The sequence below is a fragment of the Bos javanicus genome, chromosome 4 (assembly GCF_032452875.1).
Source record: "Bos javanicus breed banteng chromosome 4, ARS-OSU_banteng_1.0, whole genome shotgun sequence".
NCBI classification, from domain to species: Eukaryota; Metazoa; Chordata; class Mammalia; order Artiodactyla; family Bovidae; genus Bos; species Bos javanicus.
Genome location: NC_083871.1, coordinates 95,198,879 through 95,209,657, shown reverse-complemented (window position 1 = coordinate 95,209,657; position 10,779 = coordinate 95,198,879). Strand labels below are relative to the sequence as shown.

Genomic DNA, 10,779 nt, shown 5'->3' with positions numbered 1-10,779 from the left:
GAATACTGGAGTAGATTGCCATTTCCTCCTCCAGCTGGTGGGATATTCCCAACCCAGGGATCGAACCCATGTCTCTCGTTTCCCGCATTGGCAGTGGGTTCTTTACACTGGTGCCACCTGGGAAGCCCACACAGGCTTCTGGGTTCACAAACGTGGGAGGGGTTTGCTGGGAAAGGGGAGGGCTTGAAAGCTGCAGCTAGAGAATTAGTGAGATTGTCACTGATGACGTGAGCCTGCAACACGAGCAGAAGCTGGAGGCACCAGGAAATTCCAAGAAGCCACAGCATCTACCAGCAAAAAGGGGCCGTGAAATGGGAGCTTGTGGGGAGAGATCAGTGTACCCACCACATCTGACCGTTGGAATGATGGTGTTCCCTCCACTCTGGCACCCGAATCTTATTCACGTTCCTCTCACTGGCAGACTAGGCCTGGAATCGTGCCAGGAAAGGGGTTCTGGGAAGGGTGGATCCCAGCCTTAGACAGGCACGGTGACAACCATGAGTAGACAACCCAGCAGGGAGGTATATTGTAAGCTTGGCTGCCAGGTTCTGGAAACTGAACTGAGGAAAGCAGCTAGAAGCTGAACAATGAGGGAAGCTCACTGTTCACAGCATGGACTGAAATCTAACCCTCTTCGCAGGAAGGCACCTGATCTTCCCATGGTGTGCCTGAGATTCCCTGAGTCCAGAGCTTCTCCAGAGAATGGCATTTGTGTTGGGGAGGACAGGGGAGAAGACTGGAGATTTAACTGAGCCCTCACCCAGGCTCCCAGTGGGGCCTGTTTTTGGTCCCCATTTTCAGAGGCGACTGCACCTTCCACTTTCCACCAATCCGCACAGTTATCAGTTTGCTGGGGTCTTAAGGTTTCGGCCTGTTTCCTCACCACATTATCTGTCTCCTTTCTTAAGGTTTTGTCCACAGCCTCACGGGCTGCTGTCTACTCTGGCATTCTCTTTGTCCTTATTGGCTTATACTTATTTTACCCTTTATTATCATGTTAGTGGGATTTCAGAAGCAAGTCAACAAGCCTATGAGTTCACTTTGTTTCACTGAACAGCTGTAAGGTTTTTAAGGTTAACTGTATATTGTATAAAGAGCTCAAAGCCAGGTGGCTTGGGTCTAGTTCCAGCTACCTTACCATTTTAAAGAGCCAAATTTTCTCATCTCTGAAACGAAGTGGTCCCATCGGGGTCCTTTTTCAAGACTCCAGTGAAAGCTGTGGTCCTTCTCCCTTAAAAGAAAAACAGTACGTGTGTATACACACACGCACGAGTATATTTTAGAAGGTTCACAGGTCCCTGAGGGCCTTCCAAGAAGCCTCCAAGGGTACTAACCCCAAAGTTCAGAAGCCCTGACCTATATCGCCTCTGAGGCTACTTTTAGATTGGACATTCGATTTTTCAAAGCTGTAAGGTTTAAATGCAGTATATTTCAAAGGTGACATTTCAAGGCATACACAAAAATAAACTCAAACTGGATTAAAGATCTAAACGTAAGACCAGAAACTATAAAACTCCTAGAGGAGAACATAGGCAAAACACTCTCCGACATACATCACAGCAGGATCCTCTATGACCCACCTCCCAGAATACTGGAAATAAAAGCAAAAATAAACAAATGGGACCTAATTAAACTTAAAAGCTTCTGCACAACAAAGGAAGCTATAAGCAAGGTGAAAAGACAGCCTTCAGAATGGGAGAAAATAATAGCAAATGAAGCAACCGACAAACAACTAATCTCAAAAATATACAAGCAACTCCTACAGCTCAATTCCAGAAAAATAAATGACCCAATCAAAAAATGGGCCAAAGAACTAAATAGACATTTCTCCAAAGAAGACATACAGATGGCTAACAAACACATGAAAAGATGCTCAACATCACTCATTATCAGAGAAATGCAAATCAAAACCACTATGAGGTACCATTTCATGCCAGTCAGAATGGCTGTGATCCAAAAGTCTACAAGCAATAAATGCTGGAGAGGGTGTGGAGAAAAGGGAACCCTCTTAAACTGTTGGTGGGAATGCAAACTAGTACAGCCACTATGGAGAACAGTGTGGAGATCCCTTAAAAAACTGGAAATAGAACTGCCTTATGATCCAGCAATCCCACTGCTGGGCATACACACTGAGGAAACCAGAATTGAAAGAGACGCATGTACCCCAATGTTCATCGCAGCACTGTTTATAATAGCCAGGACATGGAAGCAACCTAGATGTCCATCAGCAGATGAATGAACAAGAAAGCTATGGTACATATACACAATGGAGTATTACTCAGCCATTAAAAAGAATACATTTCCTTAATTTCTCTTTCTGTTTTCTCATTAGTGTATAGGAATGCAAGGGATTTCTGTGTGTTGATTTTATATCCTGCAACTTTACTATAGTCATTGATTAGTTCTAGTAATTTTCTAGTGGAGTCTTTAGGGTTTTCTATGTAGAGGATCATGTCATCTGCAAATAGTGAGAGTTTTACTTCTTCTTTTCCAATTTGGATTCCTTTTATTTGTTTTTCTTCTCTGATTGCTGTGGCCAAAACTTCCAAAACTATGTTGAATAGTAATGGTGAAAGTGGGCACCCTTGTCTTGTTCCTGACTTTAGAGGAAATGCTTTCAATTTTTCACCATTGAGGATAATGTTTGCTGTGGGTTTGTCATATATAGCTTTTTCAGCCATTAAAAAGAAAACATCTGAATCAGTTCTAATGAGGTGGATGAAACTGGAGCCTATTATACAGAGTGAAGTAAGCCAGAAGGAAAAACACCAATACAGTATAATAACGCATATATATGGAATTTAGAAAGATGGTAACAATAACCCTGTGTACAAGACAGCAAAAGAGACACTGATGTATAGAACAGTCTTATGGACTCTATGGGAGAGGGAGAGGGTGGGAAGATTTGGGAGAATGGCATTGAAACATGTAAAATATCATGTATGAAACGAGATGCCAGTCCAGGTTCGATGCACGATACTGGATGCTTGGGGCTAGTGCACTGGGATGACCCAGAGGGATGGTATGGAGAGGGAGGAAGGAGGAGGGTTCAGGATGGGGAACACATGTATACCTGTGGCGGATTCATTTCAATATTTGGCAAAACCAATACAATATTGTAAAGTTTAAAAATAAAATTAAAAAAAAAAAGAATACATTTGAATCAGTTCTAATGAGGTGGATGAAACTGGAGCCTATTATACAGAGTGAAGTAAGCCAGAAAGAAAAACACCAATACAGTATACTAACACATATATATGGAATTTAGAAAGATGGTAACAATAACCCTGTATATGAGACAGCAAAAGAGACACTGATGTATAGAACAGTCTTTTGGACTCTGTAGGAGAGAGAGAGGGTGGGATGATTTGGGAGAATGGCATTGAAACATGTATAATATCATATATGAAACGAGTTGCCAATCCAGGTTCGATGCACGATACTGGATGCTTGGGGCTGGTGCACTGGGACGACCCAGGGGGATGGTATAGGGAGGGAGGAGGGTTCAGGATGGGGAACACATGTATACCTGTGGCGGATTCATGTTGATATATGGCAAAACCAATACGATGTTGTAAAGTTAAAAAATAAAATTAAAAAAAAAAAAGTTAAGGAAATAGTTTTCAATGTACTAGTTATCAAGAAACCAAAAAAGCTGGACTCCAGCTATTAATTCATTTCAGAGGGATCAAGAGACTTAATTTGCAGCAACATGGATGGGCCTAGAGATGATCATACTTAGTGAAGTAAGTCAGAAAGAGAAACACACATACCATTCAATATCACTTACATGTGGAGTCTAAAATATAACACAAAATGAGCACATCTAGAAACAAAAAGAGATTCACAGATACAGAGGACATACATGTGGTCACCAAAGGTGAGGGGGAAGGACTGGGAATCTGGGGTTAGCAGATGCAAATTATACTATATATATATAATATAATATATAAAAATATTATATATAGGATGGATGAACAACAAGGGCCTACTGTACAGCACAGGGAACTATATTCAATATCCTGAGATAAACCATAATGGAAAAAATATGAAAAAAAAATATTTATGTATAACTGAGTCCCTTTTCTGTTCAGCAGAAATTAAACCCAACATTGTAAATCAGCTATACTTAAATAAAATTTTCTGAAGTAAATTTAAAAAGGGGCTTCGAGGTTTAAGTGGCTTGTGGACTTCCAGATGATTAGTTGGCATTCCTGGTGGAAGGAGTGACCAGAGATTAAAGGAACCGTCTCATTTGCTCATCATGAAAAAGACCATGAAATCCTGGGGAGAAATCTCACCAGAAGCCTGGCCGGCAGGCATCGAGGGTAGTCCAGGTTACCTCAGCAGTAGTCTCCCTGACAGTGCACTCTTTAGCACACGATTTTTTAAATTAATTTTTGGCTGCACTGGATCTTCATGGCAGTGCACTGCCTCCTTACTGCGGTGGCTTCTCTTGTTGCAGAGCATGGGCTCCAGGTGCATGGGCTTCAGTGGTCACAGCGCACAGGCTCAGAGTTGTGGAACGCAGGCCGAGTTGCCCCTCAGCATGTGGAATCCTGGACCAGGGATCAAACCCATGTCCCCTGCATTAGCAGGCAGACTTCCAACCCCTGGACCACCAGGGAAGTCCCCACAATTTTTAAAAGTGATGTCAAGAAAACAAGCTCAGCTGTTTCCAAGGAGCTGAGCTACAGATGCTAGACAGTAGCATCACTATGTACCCAAACAACCCTATATTGGTTTTGGTCTTTGTGTTTTAGCTCTTTAGGACCTGAGGGGCAGCATAGCTGCTAGGATTCTGTTCATATTATTGTATTATGCTCTGTGTGGATAAGGGGCAAGATGACTTGTTTGGGGCTGCAGATAAGTGGCCGACAAAGAGAACTTTTTCTGTATTGCTGAGAAAGATGAGAGGAACAAGGGCACAGCTTTTGCCTAGGTCAGGAGGAAGTGTGAAGGAGAGATCAGATCAGATCAGTCGCTCAGTCGTGTCCAACTCTTTGCGACCCCATGAATCACAGCACGCCAGGCCTCCCTGTCCATCACCAACTCCCGGAGTTCACTGAGACTCACGTCTATCAAGTCAGTGATGCCATCCAACCATCTCATCCTCTGTCGTCCCCTTCTCCTCTTGCCCCCAATCCCTCCCAGCATCAGAGTCTTTTCCAATGAGTCAACTCTTCGCATGAGGTGGCCAAAGTACTGGAGTTTCAGCTTTAGTATCATTCCTTCCAAAGAAATCCTAGGGCTGATCTCCTTCAGAATGGACTGGTTGGATCTCCTTGCAGTCCAAGGAACTCTCAAGAGTCTTCTCCAACACCACAGGTCAAAAGCATCAATTCTTCGGCGCTCAGCCTTCTTCACAGTCCAACTCTCACATCCATACATGACCACAGGAAAAACCATAGCCTTGACTAGACGGACCTTTGTTGGCAAAGTAATGTCTCTGCTTTTCAATATGCTATCTAGGTTGGTCATAACTTTCCTTCCAAGGAGTAAGCGTCTTTTAATTTCATGGCTGCAGTCACCATCTGTAGTGATTTTGGAGCCCAGAAAAATAAAGTCTGACACTGTTTCCATTGTTTCCCCATCTATTTGCCATGAAGTGATGGAACCAGATGCCATGATCTTCGTTTTCTGAATGTTGAGCTTTAAGCCAACTTTTTCATTCTCCATTTTCACTTTCATCAAGAGGCTTTTTAGTTCCTCTTCACTTTCTGCCATAAGGGTGGTGTCATCTGCATATTTGAGGTTATTGATATTTCTCCCAGAAATCTTGATTCCAGCTTGTGTTTCTTCCAGTCCAGCGTTTCTCATGATGTACTCTGCATATAAGTTAAATAAACAGGATGACAACATACAGCCTTGACGAACTCCTTTTCCTATTTGGAACCAGTCTGTTGTTCCATGTCCAGTTCTAACTGTTGCTTCCTGACGTGCATACAACTTTCTCAAGAGGCAGATCAGGTGATCTGGTATTCCGATCTCTTGAAGAATTTTCCACAGTTCATTGTGATCCACACAGTCAAAGGCTTTGGCATAGTCAATAAAGCAGAAATAGATGCTTTTCTGGAACTCTCTTGCTTTTTTGATGATCCAGTGGATGTTGGCAATTTGATCTCTGGTTCCTCTGCCTTTTCTAAAACCAGCTTGAACATCAGGAAGTTCACAGTTCATGTACTGTGGAAGCCTGGCTTGGAGAATTTTGAGCATTACTTTATTAGCGTGTGAGATGAGTGCAATTGTGCGGTAGTTTGAGCATTCTTTGGCATTGCCTTTCTTTGGGACTGGAATGAAAACTGACCTTTTCCAGTCCTGTGGCCACTGCTGAGTTTTCCAAATTTGCTGGCATATTGAGTGCAGCACTTTCACAGCATCATCTTTCAGGATTTGGAATAGCTCAACTGGAATTCCATCACCTCCACTAGCATTGTTCATAGTGATGCTTTCTAAGGCCCACTTGACTTCACATTCCAGGATGTCTGGCTCTAGGTGAGTGATCACACCATCGTGATTATCTGGGTCGTGAAGATCTTTTATGTACAGTTCTTCTGTGTATTCTTGCCACCTCTTCTTAATATCTTCTGCTTCTGTTAGGTCCATACCATTTCTGTCCTTTATTGAGCCCATCTGTGCATGAAATGTTCCTTTGGTATCTCTGATTTTCTTGAAGAGATCCCTAGTCTTTCCTATTCTGTTGTTTTCCTCTATTTCTTTGCATTGATCGCTGAAGAAGGCTTTCTTATCTCTTCTTGCTATTCTTTGGAACTCTGCATTCAGATGTTTATATCTTTCCTTTTCTCCTTTGCTTTTCACTTCTCTTCTTTTCACAGCTATTTGTAAGGCCCCCCCAGTATCAGAGGAGGGCATCAGAAGAGGGCATCAGTGGGCAAATGCACTGAAACCATACTCACAGAAAATTAGTCAATCTAATCACACTAGGACCACAGCCTCGTCTAACTCAATGAAACTAAGCCATGCCCGTGGGGCAACCCAAGATGGGCAGGTCATGGTGGAGAGATCTGACAGAATGTGGTCCACTGGAGAAGGGAATGGCAAACCACTTCAGTATTCTTGCCTTGAGAACCCCATGAACAGTATGAAAAGGCAAAATGAGAGGATACTGAAAGAGAAACTCCCCAGGTCAGTAGGTGCCCAGTATGCTACTGGAGATCAGTGGAGAAATAACTCCAGAAAGAATGAAGGGATGGAGCCAAAGCAAAAAGAATACCCAGCTGGGGATGTGACTGGTGATAGAAGCAAGGTCCGATGCTGTAAAGAGCAATATTGCATAGGAACCTGGAATGTCAGGTCCATGAATCAAGGCAAATTGGAAGTGGTCAAACAGGAGATGGCAAGAGTGAATGTCGACATTCTAGGAATCAGCGAACCGAAATGGACTGGAATGGGTGAATTTAACTCAGATGACCATTATATCTACTACTGCAGGCAGGAATCCCTCAGAAGAAATGGAGAGGCCATCATGGTCAACGAGAGTCCGAAATGCAGTACTTGGATGCAGTCTCAAAAACGACAGAATGATCTCTGTTCGTTTCCAAGGCAAACCATTCAATATCACAGTAATCCAAGTCTATGCCCCAACCAGTAATGCTGAAGAAGCTGAAGTTGAACGGTTCTATGAAGACCTACGAGACCTTTTAGAACTAACACCCCCAAAAAATGTCCTTTTCATTATAGGGGACTGGAATGCAAAAGTAGGAAGTCAAGAAACACCTGGGGTAACAGGCAAATTTGGCCTTGGAATATGCAATGAAGCAGGGCAAAGACTAACAGAGTTTTGCCAAGAAAATGCACTGGTCATAAAAACACCCTCTTCCAACAACACAAGAGAAGACTCTATACATGGACATCACCAGATGGTCAACACCGAAATCAGATTGATTATATTCTTTGCAGCCAAAGATGGAGAAGCTCTATACAGTCAGCAAAAACAAGACCAGGAGCTGACTGTGGCTCAGACCATGAACTCCTTATTGCCAAATTCAGACTTAAATTGAAGAAAGTAGGGAAAACCACTAGACCATTCAGGTATGACCTAAATCAAATCCCTTATGATTATACAGTGGAAGTGAGAAATAGATTTAAGGGCCTAGATCTGATAGATAGAGTGCCTGATGAACTATGGAATGAGGTTCGTGACATTGTACAGGAGACAGGGATCAAGACCATCCCCACAGAAAAGAAATGCAAAAAAGCAAAATGGCTGTCTGGGGAGGCCTTACAAATAGCTGTGAAGGGGAGGGTCTCTACTAACTGTCCTCCAAGAAATCAGAGCAGCATTGCAGTTACGGTTCTTTATCTCTGGACCAGATGAGAGCTTAGATCAACCCAACAAGGCTTGTTGTTGTTGTTGTTCAGTTGCTCAATCCTGTCCAATTCTTCGTGACCCCATGGACTGCAGTATAGCAGGCTTTCCTGTCCTTCGCTGTCTCCCAGAGCTTGCTCAAACTCATGTCCATTGAGTCGATGATGCCATACAACCATCTCATCCTCTGTCACTTCCTTCTCCTGCCCTCAATCTTTCCCAGCATCAGGGTCTTTTCCAGTGAGTCATTTAATGCCTTTGTTTGTTATATGGTTGAGGTTACTTGGAACTCCGGATGTAGGGCCATAATAGGATTACTACCGAGTGGACGGATGCCACATACCTGTAACCTCGGTGCCATCTTCCTTTGCCTTGGTAGTTTTGTTCATTCTCTTTTTTCTTTTACATGTTGTAAGTTTTAGAAAGTTAAGCCTTTTTTTAAGTACATAAAAATTCATTAGAAATAAAAGCAAATTATAACAACAGGACACTATTTTTGCTCCCATTACAGTAGCAACATATTCATTTATGACAGTAAATGCCTGATGTCAGGAACTGCCAGGGACAAGGGTGAAGTGGCGCAGCAGCCCTGAGGTGTGAGTGTCAGGAAGCAGAGCCATAAGGACGCACACACCGCTCGAGCCCTGCACCCCACTCGTGACACAGTCAAGGCAATGATACAAAGGTGTGGACAGAATCAACTACGAGGCTGCACCTTACATCACATGGCTTATGAGAAACTGGAGACAGTCTAATAGTGGATCCTTTAAATAAATTACAGTGCAGAAATACAAATGATGTACTAAAGACAACGGAGGGCAGAGATGGACTTCTATCTACACATGAAGTCAGTATTTTGTTAAATGGAAAAAGCAAGTTATGAGAGCAACTGCTGAGCCTGCCAAGTACAAGTTATGTTTGATATGTCATATAGCATATAGAAAGCAGTGGCTTCACCAGCCAGTCATTTTTTTAAAGACCTTGAGATGGGTTTTAACAGTATAAGGGGGTGACGGAGGATGAGACGGTTGGATGGCATCATCGACTCAACTGACGTGAGTTTGAGCAAACTCCAGGAGATCATGAAGGACAGGGAAGCCTGGCATGCTGCAGTCCATGGGGTCACAAAGAGTCAGACATGACTGAATGACTGAACAACAACCCCATTCTACAGTTGGTAAAAATGAGAGGTATTCAAAAGGAAAGCTGTTTTCTTAGGTTCAGCAGTCAGTGAGGGTTGGGGAGAGCATCCGCCAGCATCCTGTCTGTCCTACGCCATCTACGCACAATGGCCACCCAAGGCCATGAGTTTTGATTTTTCCTGATACCAGAGCTTAGAACCCTATAGAAATTATTTTAAGTTGATGAAAGAATTTTTTGGCATTGATTTTTTTTCTTAATCCCCATGACCTGGTTCTAGAGAAGTTCTGAGCTCCACATCCCTCATTTAGTCACACTGTCAAGGCCAAGCAACAACCTTTAGCCAACTGCTCTGGACCCACCCTGCTTTGAAAAGGCTCATTCCACCCAGGTGGCCTTAGTATCCAATGGCCAACCCTGCCTGCTGCGTGGAAACAATAGATAAGTGCCTGAGCTGGCACTGCCCTGGTATGTGGGTGCGGTTGGGAAGCTTGAGGCCAAACTGTGCCGACTTGCTGTCTCTGGATTAGCACTTTCTAAAGCTAGAGAAGACAAGAGTGGCAGTGGGTGCCACTCTTCCTTCCTTCAGGAGGTAAGAGGGGTCTGTAGGTGGACAGGGAGCTTGTTCATCAAATTCCTAGGAAGTAGTCAAAGAGGAGGAGAAGGAAAGAAGGTCCATGTTATATCTACTGCTTTTTATAAATCCTGCCTCCAGGGAAACAAACATCCCCAGAAGTGTGGCGCTGCACCAGTCTGTATCAACCCTCAGTGTTGGACACCACCCACCACGGGTTGGGCAGGGATGGTGCAGGCCTGGCAGAGGGTGAGTAGCCGGTCCTGTGCCAAAGGCTTGATGTGGCAGGAGGTGACAGGACAAAGGTCCTGGAGCATGCCAGCTGGGCGCCAGCCTTCTTTGCTGTCAGAACTGGTCTCGGAAAAAAGCACAGCCCCTGGCTATGCTTTTGAAAGAGGCATTTTTACTCTATGAAAACAGCTGCCCCTCCCTTTAGGCTTCCTTCCTGTGACTGAACAGGCCAGAGGGGAAGGTCAAGGGCAGACAGGAGAACCAGGACAAAGGACTAAGGTGTGGATTGAACATGGAGCCGTGCTCTTATCCTAGCTCACTTACTGACTTCCTGCAAAAAATAAAGTTGGGTGGGGAAGAGGCCAGGAGAAACATAAATGAGCAGACCTTCCGCAATAAAACAGTGAACAGTTACGAAATTCTTGGTGTGGAGTGGGGGGGCCCTTGCCTGCAAACGACTGTGAAATGACTTTGGAAAAGGTCCTGTTTCCATCCTGATGGGCTG

General features: G+C 43.8%; 2 long non-coding RNA genes across 4 annotated transcripts in view; one reads left to right on the top strand and one right to left on the bottom strand.

Moving 5' to 3' along the window:
• Nucleotides 1–10,779, bottom strand: part of LOC133246766 (uncharacterized) — a 43,806-nt gene that overhangs the window by 13,081 nt on the left and 19,946 nt on the right. The window contains exon 3 of the long non-coding RNA XR_009736166.1: nucleotides 1,139–1,231. This is a non-coding gene — a long non-coding RNA (uncharacterized LOC133246766). The remainder of the gene's footprint in view (nucleotides 1–1,138; nucleotides 1,232–10,779) is intronic.
• The window catches only part of LOC133246761 (uncharacterized), a 240,273-nt gene that overhangs the window by 219,989 nt on the left and 9,505 nt on the right, over nucleotides 1–10,779 (top strand). The gene's annotated exons all lie outside the window — the stretch shown is intronic.